This window comes from Conger conger, chromosome 12 (genome assembly GCF_963514075.1).
Source record: "Conger conger chromosome 12, fConCon1.1, whole genome shotgun sequence".
Taxonomy (NCBI): domain Eukaryota; kingdom Metazoa; phylum Chordata; class Actinopteri; order Anguilliformes; family Congridae; genus Conger; species Conger conger.
The window spans coordinates 25489815-25502291 of NC_083771.1; the positions used below are offsets into that span (position 1 = coordinate 25489815).

General features: G+C 41.4%; 1 non-coding gene across 1 annotated transcript; it reads left to right on the plus strand.

Moving 5' to 3' along the window:
* Positions 1 to 11743: 11743 nt before the first annotated feature.
* LOC133106124 (U6 spliceosomal RNA) lies at positions 11744 to 11850 on the plus strand. The gene has a single exon (XR_009704296.1). It is a non-coding gene; the product is annotated as a U6 spliceosomal RNA (small nuclear RNA).
* Positions 11851 to 12477: the final 627 nt, after the last annotated feature.

Below are 12477 nucleotides of genomic sequence, written 5' to 3' on the forward strand. Positions count from 1 at the left end.
GATACATTGGTAGTTAGATGCATTGAAAAGACAGTATTTTCAAATGTAATGTGTGTATTTAATTTTGAAATGCTAATACTTTGAAAGTTAAGTTGAGTCATTGTGAACAAGTGATTTGGTTCAGTGATCAAATGATTTTTGGTTTATGTATATTGTATCCAAGCAATTGAAAAAAAGTGTTTAGAGTTTCGAAAAACGCATTTTGAATATACGTTTTTAGTTTTGTGTCTACGGTTTTGAAAAATGTCTTCAAGGTTTTGAAATGAGTGTCAAAGTGATTGTACAAAACTGTAAAAGCTATAGGTTAGTGTCAGGTATTTTGAATGGAGCAGCCAACCAACTCAAACCTGCCTTACGAAACTCAAAGGAGCAAAAATTCAGCCAACTTTGATGTTTCCAGTTTTTTTTTTTTTTTTTTACATTCCCAACTAAATAACACCGTGCCACTGTGTAGGCCATCTTGAGGATGTTAGGTTGAGTTGCCACAATGCTAGCTATAAATAAATAAATAATCATTTGTTATTTAGCAGACGCTTTTATCCAAAGGGACCTACAAGTCCTGATGTGTGTTGTACCTACAGGTTCAAAGAGAAAATGAAACCGGAAACCAGTCTACAATACAAGTAATGTATTTTGATAACTCGAGAAATATACCTAGGTGTATGGCCAGGCTTGTTCCAAATGCAAACACGTGTTTGTTCCAAACGTGTTCCAGTCGTAGCTCTTCCTCCGCTTTGACTCAAATCGGCGCCTCGGCCATTGCTCCTGGATCAGTAAAAGGTAAGCTTTCAATGCGTTTTCTAGTGAAATTTATATTAAAATCAGAAGAATAATTTATATTTTCATGTTAACGATGGTCAGAGCAGGCTAGCTGGTTGGCTTTCGCGCTGTTCAATGCGTTTATCGTTACTGTTATTACACAGAATGAATGAATGAATTAACTTTCCAGGTGTATAAACATATTATGTATGTGTTTTTACATTAGAAATATATCGTAAGACAAAGCTGGCATGCCGCACATTTCGTTTTAATTATAAAAAAAAGTGAGTCATTTCAGTGGTATAGTGTAGCTAGCTAGCTAGCTGTGGTTAGGTCTGTCAACTGCTACATCTTAGTAGCTCCTGTTAAGTGAAATAAAAAATAATTTAAAAAAAAAATACTCTGTGTCACATAGCATGTTCATAAACCTTGTGATAAGCATGTATTTCCTGTGTGCACAGCCTCACATTGCAGGGAACCTCCGTCGCAGACGGGCCGGACGCTGCAGGACATCAGCTTGGACCACGACACTGCGAACATTTTAGACCAGGACACATGCGGCATGTGACATGCCTTCCATGGGCATGCTCTATTTATTCTACTTATTTATGTGATTAAAATATCAGACCAGTGATAATTCTGATGTGACCGCGATAGCAGTCACTCTAGAAGCCAGTGAAAAATATTTTATTGAATAGCAGAAAAAAACGCTCAGCTTTAACACTAGGCGTCAGCATAGCTCCAGTTTAAGTTTGAGGACGTGCAAATCAGTCCTTGTTTTGTTTGATGGCAGTTTATTATCTACCGTTGGAACAATTGCCGAATTTAGTTGCAGCAACAAGTAGGTCCCCATTCACGTCCATTTACGTCCACCTCTTGTACTCATGACATTTCTCCAAGTTCTGCTGTGAACGAGTTGTGCCATATTTGTATTATCATTATTATTTGTATTATTATTATTATTATTATTATTATATATATATATATATATATATATATATATATATATATATATATATATATATATATAGCATTTTGTACTGTCAAATAAAATTTCTGCCTGGAAAAGAAATGAAATTGGACAATGAGTAGCAAAACATTCTAAAGAACTGAATTCGAGTTTGCTAGACCTGGATATATGAACAGTCACAAAATATTAGGAAATACCCTCCTGATACTCAGTGTCGTCAGAGAAACAGACAACAGCGATTCGTCTCATTTAAAGTTTTATTTACAATATACACTCATGCAGTGCACAAAGAAACATTTGCATCAATCAACAGAGGGGAAAAAAGTGCCAAGTTGCAAGTCTAAAGCAAACAACCATCCAAAAATGAGCCCTTGCTCTTTGAAATTGGGGTTTATTTGATCAGAGGGAAGATGGCCAGCTACTGGCCCACCAGAAGCCTTTTTCAAGTCACCTCAGTGGCCTGTTCTACTTCTTAAAATGGGAACAATACAGAGAACCTGTTCTACTCTTTAAAATAGGACCAAGATGGAGATTCTATTTTTAAAATAGGACGGAGTTTCACTTTATTAGGTATATCTCTGCCCTCGAGCAGAGTTAGTGGACACTCAGGACCACTTTATTAGGTACACCCGGACAGCAGCTTGTATAAATTAAAATAGAACTTTCTGTTTTACAAAAATCACAAAACCCTGGAGCTCAGGTAAGGCACAGAATCACCAAAAAATGTTACCTGGACCTCAGGCAAGGCACAAAATATGCACCGCTTCACTAAAAATGTTAAAATGTTACCCAGAGCTCAGGTTAGGCATGAAAATATCAACTGGTGCGCAGGTTAAAAGGTTAAAAATATGGAACGCTTCACGAATTTGCGTGTCATCCTTGCGCCTAAGAGTCGGCGTTCTTCTCTGTTCCAATGTTCCAATATGTTCCAATATTGGAGCCAATCACAGGCCGTCCCTTGTTCCAATTTCCATCTTTGACCAACTTTGACCAACTTTGACAAAGCTGCTCGGCCAATCGGACGGCCGGATTTGTTCCAAATTCGTCACGTGTTTGTTCCAATTTCATCACGTGTTTAGCCGGCCAATTGTAGCTCTTCCTCCGTTTTGACTCAAATCGGCGCGCCGGCCATTGCTCTCGCTTCGGTGAAAGGTAAGCTTTCAATGCGTTTTCTAATGAAATTTATATTAAAATCGGAAGAATGATTTATATTTTCGTGTTCGCGCTGGTCAGAGCGGGCTAGCCGGTTGGCTTTCGAGCCGTTTTTCGGGCTGTTTAATACGTTTGTATGACTTAAACGGCACCGAACTCGTTAACGTTAATACACAGAATGAATGAACTTTCCGGGCGTATAAACACATTATGTATGTATTTTTACATTAGAAATATATCGTAAGACAAAGCTGGCATGTCGCACGTTTCGTTTTAATTATAAAACGTAATATTAGTTTGTTTTGGCAAGCTAGCTACAGACCGAACCGGAACCATACAGTAGAATCGGTGTGTACAGTAGGAGTATTGTTTTGACTCCCCAGTGTAATAATTTCTTTCGAAATGTTTAAGAAATGTTTTGGCATAAACGACAACTGTCAGTCAGTAATGGCATCTCAGTCGCTCATTTAAAATACATCACAATTTAAAGCATACTTTATGTAACTTCCCATATTCTCAAACCTTGTGATTTGTTTGCATCTTTTTATTTTGACTGTTTTATAAAGTATTGTCAGTTTGGTATAATACAATTTGAATTAACTGTTGTTTCATTGTAATATTTATCAGAGAAAGAAGGATCTCCTTGAAATAGGAATGGTAGGTTTGGGTAAGAGATTCAATGTGTTTATGCATGCTTTGTACCTTTGTCCTGTCATCCATCCATCGCTGCCTAGCTGTGGCTTTCACCCTGCGCGTAACTGCAACTTTTGCATTTCCCTGTCTTAGAGGCTCATCTTTCTTTTTGATCACACCCATCTTCTCCTGCACCCCCTGGTATACTGGCACTGGGCAAATTTATGGCATTACTGTAGATGCACTTTCTAATGTACATCACTGACAACCATAATAACTATGGCACTTATTTGGGCTGAGCTGCTTGTAATCATAGTTAAAAAGCATCTCATTTCAATGCTTGATTGACACAAACACATAGGTTTTTGTTTTAAAATGATTTTTATTTTTTAGGTACGTCTCTGCAAAGGCGATCCTGCTGTCGTAGAGGTCCCACACCCGCTCCCCCCGCCCGCACCTCCCACCGCCGCCGGAGGAGAAGAGGAGGGACGGGCCGAAGCCACAGCCTCTTTGAGTTGAACCAGCGCACTCTCTCCCAGTGGTAAGTGGTGGCACGATGCAGAAATTGTATGCCGTAATCCTGTGATGTGTAACTTTCTGCTGACTGACATGCTAACATGTGGTGTTTATCGCTCTCAGGTTCTCCCGGAGGCAGAAGGCGTGGGAGAGAGCTGTGCTTCAGCAGGACGTGGTGGGTACCCGCATCCCTGACAGCGTGAGGAGAAGTACATCTGCCTAAAGTGCGGACAGCCGAAACAGCGGCAATTTGGCCATAGCCGTTTGGGCAACATCGCGTTCTGATCCACTGCTGCCGGCAAATCGGTATAGGAGTGGTTGGCATGAAGGACACTCATGGAGGCTGATCCACTGGCTGGGTGGAGGACGCTTTTATTGTATATAGTTCTGTGATCTGCCCTCTACTTGGACCGGTACCATGGCGAGGTGTAGAGGCTTGCGTGTGCTGAAGACCCTCAGAGCTACATTGCCTGCAGTCCTTGGACTGAGGTGAAGCACCAGACAAAAGCCGGTCCTGCAATGGGAACATTGAAATGTCAAAAGTGTGCCCTTGGCTGCATTTGTAATGGACACTTTTTTATATGGACACAGTAAAGCTCCCAGTGGTGTGCATCAATGTTTCCCATTTTGTATAGTGCTATTACATTATGTCTAAAGTTCAGCATAATTAAGTATGTTTTTTAAACACAATTGTATTACAGTGAAGCAGCTTGTGCATCAATGTTTGGATCATTGCATATTGCAATCATTTAAGGAAATGCTTGTGAAAGGAAATGCTTGTCTTTTGTTTCTGAATTTAACAATACTTGATTTGAAAGTCTTTGAAAGTGAGAATGATTTCCTTCCTTCTCATGCATACAAGTCAAAGCTTCAAAGCTTTTAATGTCCTTCCTTCTCCTGCATCACTGACTGTCTAGACAGGCAGGCAAGCAGGCAGTCAGTCAGTCCCAAGCCAATTATCCCTGCCAAATGTGTTTTGGATTGTGTACTGCAATCGCTGTTTTATCTAACAAAAGTAACTAAAAAAGTCATCAATAGAGTCAGTGAAAAGCAAACTCTTTTCTCTGTCTTTTTTAATTTTGTCTTTTTATTTCAGTTAGTGAATACATTGCATTGATGTTCACAATTACAACATCTCTGTATAATTCATTTCTGCTGCAGAAATCAACGTGTTGTATAAGAATAAAACATGCACAGAAAGCATAGTCTCTCTGCATTATTCTGTCAAGTTACATTGTCTGACATTCTGCATTTGAAGTGACCGTTCATTAAAAATTCTACACATTACAATTCCTGACATTCAAATTATGTGCATTTACAATTAAAATTTCGGACAATCTGCATATTCATAGTTCCAATGCAGTTAATGCCTATACGTATACATATAGCGCCAGTTACTAATGTAGTGCCAATACATGTACAGAAATAGTTCCTATACTATTTGGCCCTTGAATTCTGCATATACACAACGCAACAGATAATTCGGCAATTCGGCCGGGGTCGGATTCGAACCTCAGACCAGGCGCAGGGCGCGGGGGGCCCTGCGGGCCCTCCTTGCGCCGTTCTTCTCTGTTCCAGTGTTCCAATATTGTTCCAATATTGGAGCCAATCAGAGGCCGTCCCTTGTTCCAATTTCCAACTTTGACCAACTTTGACCAACTTTGACAAAGCTGCTCGGCCAATCGGATGGCCGGAGTTGTTCCAAATTTAACGTGTTTGTTCCAAATTCATCACGTGTTTAGCCGGCCAATTATAGCTCTTCCTCCGCTTTGACTCAAATCGGCGCGTCGGCCATTGCTCCCGCATCGGTGAAAGGTAAGCTTTCAATGCGTTTTCTAATGAAATTTATATTAAAATGGGAAGAATTATTTATATTTCCGTATTCGCGATGGTCAGAGCGGGCTAGCCGGTTGGCTTTCGTGCCGTTTTTCGGGCTGTTTAATACGTTTGTATGACTTAAAGGGCACCGAATTCGTTAACGTTAATACACAGAATGAATGAATGAATGAATGAACTTTCCAGGTGTATAAACACATTATGTATGTATTTTCACATTAGAAATATATCGTAAGACAAAGCTGGCATGTCGCACATTTCGTTTTAATTATAAAACGTAATATTAGTTTGCTTGCAAGGTGGATAGCTGCTTTGGCAAGCTGAACCGGAATCATACAGTAGAATAGGTGTGTGCAGTACGACCAAAGTTTTGACTTTGACTTTTACTTGTGTTGTTTCAACTGTAAAATTATTTATATTTATACACCCCCTGATATACTGGCACTGGGCAAATTTATAGCATTACTGTAGATGCACTTTCTAATGTACATCACTACCAACCATAATAACTATGGCACCTATTTGGGCTGGGCTGCTTGTAATCGTAGATACACAGCACAAACACTTTTTTTTTAAACTTTATTTTAGGTACGTCTCTGCAAAGGCAATCCTGCTGTCATAGAGGTCCCACACCCGCTCCCCCCGCCTCCACCTCCCACCACCGCTGCCGGAGAAGAGGAGGGATGGGCCCAAGCCACAGCCTCTGAGTTGAACCAGCGCACTCTCTCCCAGTGGTAAGTGGTGGCACGATGCAGAAATTGTATGCCGTGATCCTGTGATGTGTAACTTTCTGCTGACTGACATGCTAACATGTGGTGTTTATCGCTCTCAGGTTCTCCCGGAGGCAGAAGGTGTGGGAGAGAGCTGTGCTTCAGTAGGACGTGGTGGGTACCCGCGTCCCTGCCATTGCTTACCAGCAGCTGCCTCCACCACGGCGGCTCCTTCAGGGTGACGAGGCGACCGGACAAGCGGCCTTCATCTTTGTCACCCCAGAAGACCGATCGCGCCAGGCCACCCAGCGAGGAAGGAACGCCCACGCGCCCATCCTGCCACCCTCCGTCCCAGCCCAGACCTGGCCTGCCACCACCGTGCCCGCTGCTACAATACTGCCGTTAGCCCCACGGATGACAGTGTGAGGAGAAGTACATCTGCCTAAAGTGCGGACAGCTGAAACAGCGGCAATTTTGCCATAGCCGTTTGGGCAACATCGCGTTCTGCTCCACTGCTGCCGGCAAATCGGTGCAGGAGTGGTTGGCAGAGATGAAGGACACTCATGGACGCTGATCCACTGGCTGGGTGGAGGACGCTTTTATTGTATATAGTTCTGTGATCTGCCCTCTACTTGGACCGGTACCTTGGTGAGGTGTAGAGGCTTGCGTGTGCTGAAGACCCTCAGAGCTACATTGCCTGCAGTCCTTGGACTGAGGTGAAGCACCAGACAAAAGCCGGTCCTGCAATGGGAACATTGAAATGTCAAAAGTGTGCCCTTGGCTGCATTTGTAATGGACACTTTTTTATATGGACACTGTAAAGCTCCCAGTGGTGTGCATCAATGTTTCCCATTTTGTATAGTGCTGTTACTTTATGTCTAAAGTTCAGCATAATTAAGTACGTTTTTAAAACACAATTGTATTACAGTGAAGCAGCTTGTGCATCAATGTTTGGATCATTGCGTATTGCAATCATTGTTTTATCCAACAAAATAAACTAGTAATTGGAAAGGAAATGCGTGTGAAAGGAAATGCTTGTCTTTTGTTTCTGAATTTAACAATACTTGATGTGAGTCTTTGAAAGTAGTGTTTGAAAGTGAGAATGATTTCCTTCCTTCTCACAAGTCAAAGCTTCAAAGCTTTTAATGTCCTTCCTTCTCCTGCATCACTGACTGTCTAGACAGACAGGCAGGCAGGCAGTCAGTCACTGTCCCAAGCCAATTATCCCTGCCAAATGTGTTTTGGATTGTGTACTGCAATCGCTCTTTTATCTAACAAAAGTAACTAAAAAAAGTCATCAATAGAGTCAGTGAAAAGCAAACTCTTTGTCTTTTTTAACTTTGTCTTTTTATTTCAGTTAATACATTGCATTGATGTTCACAATTACTACATCTCTGTATAATTCATTTCTGCTGCTGAAATCTGTGTTGTATAAGAATAAAACATACACAGAAAGCCAGTAGTCTCTCTGCATTATTCTGACAAGTTACATTTTCTGACATTCTGCATTTGAAGTTCATTAGAAATTCTACACATTACAATTTCTGACATTCAAATTATGCGCATTTACAATTGTCAGAAATTTTAATCTGCTTATTCATTACAAATTCCTGACATTGAAATTATGCACATTTACAATTAGAATTTCTGACATTCTGCATATTCATAGTACCAATGCAGTTACTGATATAGTGCCTATACATGTACAGATAGTGCCAGTTACTGATATAGTTAATGATATAATGCCTATACATGTACAGATAGTGCCAGTTACTGATATAGTGCCTATACAGTTCCGATGCAGTTAATGATGTACATTTACATATAGCGGTGATTACTGATATAGTGCCTATACATGTACATATAGTGCCAGTGACTAATATAGTGCCAATAGATGTACAGAAACAGTTCCTATACTATTTGGCCCTTGAATTCTGCATACACATAACGCAACACATAATTTGGCGATTTCAGGGCCAGGGCCGGATTTGAACCTGCGCCCCCTGCATTGTGGGAACTAGACCTAACATCCTGAGGATGACCTACACAGCGGCACGGTGTTAATTTGTTGGAAATGTAAAAAAAAAACAACAACTGGAAACAGCAAAGTAAGCTGAATTTTGCTACTTTGAGTTTCGTATGGCAAGTATATTTCTTGAGTAATTAAAATACATTAGTTGTATTGTAGACTGGACTGGTTTCGGTCTTGGAACCTGTAGGAACACCACACATCCAGATAAAAGCACAGATCAGGACTTGTAGGTAGCTTTGGATAAAAGCGTCACCCTCAGGATGGCCTACGCAGTGTTATTTTGCTGAGAATGTCTGTCCTCTAGGGTCCTCGTCGCCCTGTATTCGATTTGCACTTCATTGTGCGTCGCTCTGGATAAGAGCGTCTGCTAAATGCCTGTAATCTAATGTAGTGTGAAAAAGAAAGAACGGGAAACCGCAATGTTGGGTGAATTTTGTTGGGTGAAACAGTTACATTTTTCAACAACAGCATTGAAAACCAATTGCATTTTTTTCCCTTTACATAGTTCTGAATGTAGATCAGGTATATCATTCTGAATACAGTAAAAAGAAAAGAAAAAAGAAACTTTGTGCATGGGGTATATTCCAGATGTCTCATCAAAAACGCATGTCTTACATAAAAACAAAATCAGATTGAAGGCTTCACAATAACCCACAGTCTTGTCCCGGAGGCTAGAACCTAAAGGCATATGGTGAGGCAGCTTCTTTTGGTTATTACTGCCCTAGCCTTTTGAATAGCCTGCCGATGGGTCTTCGCGACTCCAAATCCGTAGACATTTTTGAAGGGAATCGTAAGACCTGTTGTAGGGTGTTTTGCGCAGCCACGCCCGTATTTTCACTTGGCCTACACGGCCAGGTGGCTTCGTCGCCTACGGGAGATAATATTGTATTTTTCAAAATAATTTCACTTGTTTCAGTTCGGTGCAATATGGACGCGTGCTCACATAAAACAGTGCTACTGCGGCCGGACGTCTCTCGGGTAAGGTTGCCTGCTGTAGGCCGTCCGCATATCACGTTAACTTGGTGTAGAATCAACTTGTTCGCTTGCTAGCTAACGACTCGTGGCCATAGTCCCTCGCCTCCGCTTCGTGCTATTTACAGTAACCCCCTTGTTAACAAGATTATTCCTGATACACGTAGTAAATACAGTCGTGTAGGCTATTTATTGCATTTTCTGGAAGGCTTGGCTGCTGTGTGGATTATCCAGCTACTGAGCAAACTGTTCCCACGTGCTAGGCCGGCTATAGCTAGCTGGTTTGCTACCGTGGCGAGGCGATGTAATTTAGTGCTCCGGTGCCTCGCTTATCGTATGTGTGGCCATTTTGCATGCTTAGAGATTGGGGAAGTATAGGAGAAGCGCCGTACGTGGCACAGATAAAGACAATTGTCACAACATTTTCAGAGGCCTTGTTGGAAAACGTGACATTTTCCCCACGTAGGCCCCGGGCCCAGCGGACGTCAAAAGCTGTGTTAAGTTACACTACAGAAGTAAATAATCGTACGCCATAGTGGCTAATGAAAACGACAACGCAGAAGAACCACTCAGCTTAATTTGGTCGGATATTCACATACGGTAGTCTGCTGAGTGGTCAAAGAGGGAATGCTGCTTTCCTCGTTTGTTTTGAGCAAACACTAGTTTCCTCCGCGTTTTCGTGCTTTTTAGTGAATTTTTTGTGCTTTGCTAAACCTTGGTCATGGTTCAGGTGTGCTTGCCTACCGTTTGATGAATTGCCTTGAAAAACTCAGCCTCCAGTTTCTGTTATAGTGTAAAGTACCTTTCAGGTGTACTGTATATCGTATTAAAAATGCAGTTAAAAATGTATTTTACTTCTATGTGAATTATGTTCTTCCCATAGACTGTATAAAAATAGGCACCGTCTTTTTTTTTTTATCTTTATAAATTTCCCACAATTTGTTGCACAACTATGTACATCCAGGGAATGACACATCAGAGACAGAAAGTACAAACATACAATATCTCATACAATACCGATGCATTCTACCTTATATACATGCGTTTATCTTGTTAATCAGTGAAAATAAAAACAGGTTACATACAGTTTCCATCCATTCATAGTGGTACGAAATCTTCTCTTAAAGGGATCACATAGTCAACCCACCTTTCCCACCATTTCAAAAATTTGTCAATTTGTTAATTTACTGAGAAAGTGATCTTTTCCATCACGTACATTTCTATTACAATATCTAGCCAGTTATCAATATTAGGCCTTTCAGGAAGTAACCATTTCCGTGTCACTGCTTTTTTACTTGCTGCTAAAAGTATGCCCATTAAATATTTATCTTTACTCCCCAAACCAAGGGATATATTCCCCAAGTATAGAGCTTTGCTTTCAAAGGGTATTTTCATCATAAATATATTTTGAAGGGCTTCTCGTATCTGTTCTCAGTATTCTTTAATTTTGGGGCAAGACCAAAATATGTGGTGGTGATCAGAAATCATGCCGCCCTGTCTCCAGCACATTGGGAAGGCACCGTCTTTTTGACCGTTTCCCTGTCGCCCCTTATCTAGCTGGAGAGCCCTTGTGAAAGGAATGAGACGCCTGACCTCTAGTGGCAATTACTAGCAATGTACGGGGAAATCCGGAAGTATTTGAATTTGAAGATGGCGGGCTCCTTGTTTACTTTTCTTCAGATTTTACCTTTTGCTGTCAGATGGCCTGATCTTACCTATACCTAGTAATACTATTGTTTTGTTGTTGTGTTTTTTCTGTCTTTCAGTGCGTGATGAATCTTTCAAGCATGTTCAGCTGATGGTGACTGAGATGAGGACAGCATGCAGCGGACAGGCTGGAGGCGGAGACAGTGCAGTTCTTTGTGAGGGTGCAGCCAATAGCAGGATCGAGGCAGTCGGCTGCATAACTCAGCAGCGCACATCCGTGGACTCCCATTTGCCTGCCTCGGAGGGACATTGATGTCTAAATTTGTTCAAATCAACATCAGAGGTTGTGTTTGATTAACCTCCTGATGCAGATTTGTCTTGTTTGTAAGTGCTGCCGGTTTAGGCTGTCCTTACGAGGCACACATGCTTGCTATGCATGCTTTCACACTCCGTCCATGGCTGGGAACCATGGGCAGAACCCGCCCCTTAAGTAGCGCAGGCTCAGGTAGGTCTCTTGTGCTCGCTCCGGCAGCACATATACTAAAATTGGAACGATACAGAGAAGATTAGCATGGCCCCTGCGCAAGGATGACACGCAAATTCGTGAAGCGTTCCATATTTTTAACCTTTTAACCTGCGGACCAGTTGATATTTTCGTGCCTAACCTGAGCTCTGGGTAACATTTTAACATTTTTAGTGAAGCGGTGCATATTTTGTGCCTTGCCTGAGGTCCAGGTAACATTTTTTGGTGATTCTGTGCCTTACCTGAGCTCCAGGGTTTTGTGATTTTTGTAAAACAGAAAGTTCTATTTTAATTTATACAAGCTGCTGTCCGGGTGTACCTAATAAAGTGGTCACTGAGTGTCCACTAACTCTGCTCGAGGGCAGAGGCTCACAGGAAATGGGTGGGCTAAATATTTGCATTTACAGGCTGGTGTACAGGTGTACCTAATAAAGTGGTCTGAGTGTGTGAACCGCTAGAGGGCAACGGCTGTTGTATCACAGGCTATTGTGACGTCACGGCAAATTGGTGGTCTTAAGTATTTGTATTTACGAGTATAGAGATACCTAATAAAGTGAAACTCCGTCCTATTTTAAAAATAGAATCTCCATCTCCGACCTTTTACCTTTTTTTTTTTTAGAAATAAAATCTCCATCTCGGTCCTATTTTAAAGAGTAGAACAGGTTCTCTGTATTGTTCCCATTTTAAGAAGTAGAACAGGCCGCTGAGGTGACTTGAAAAAGGCTTC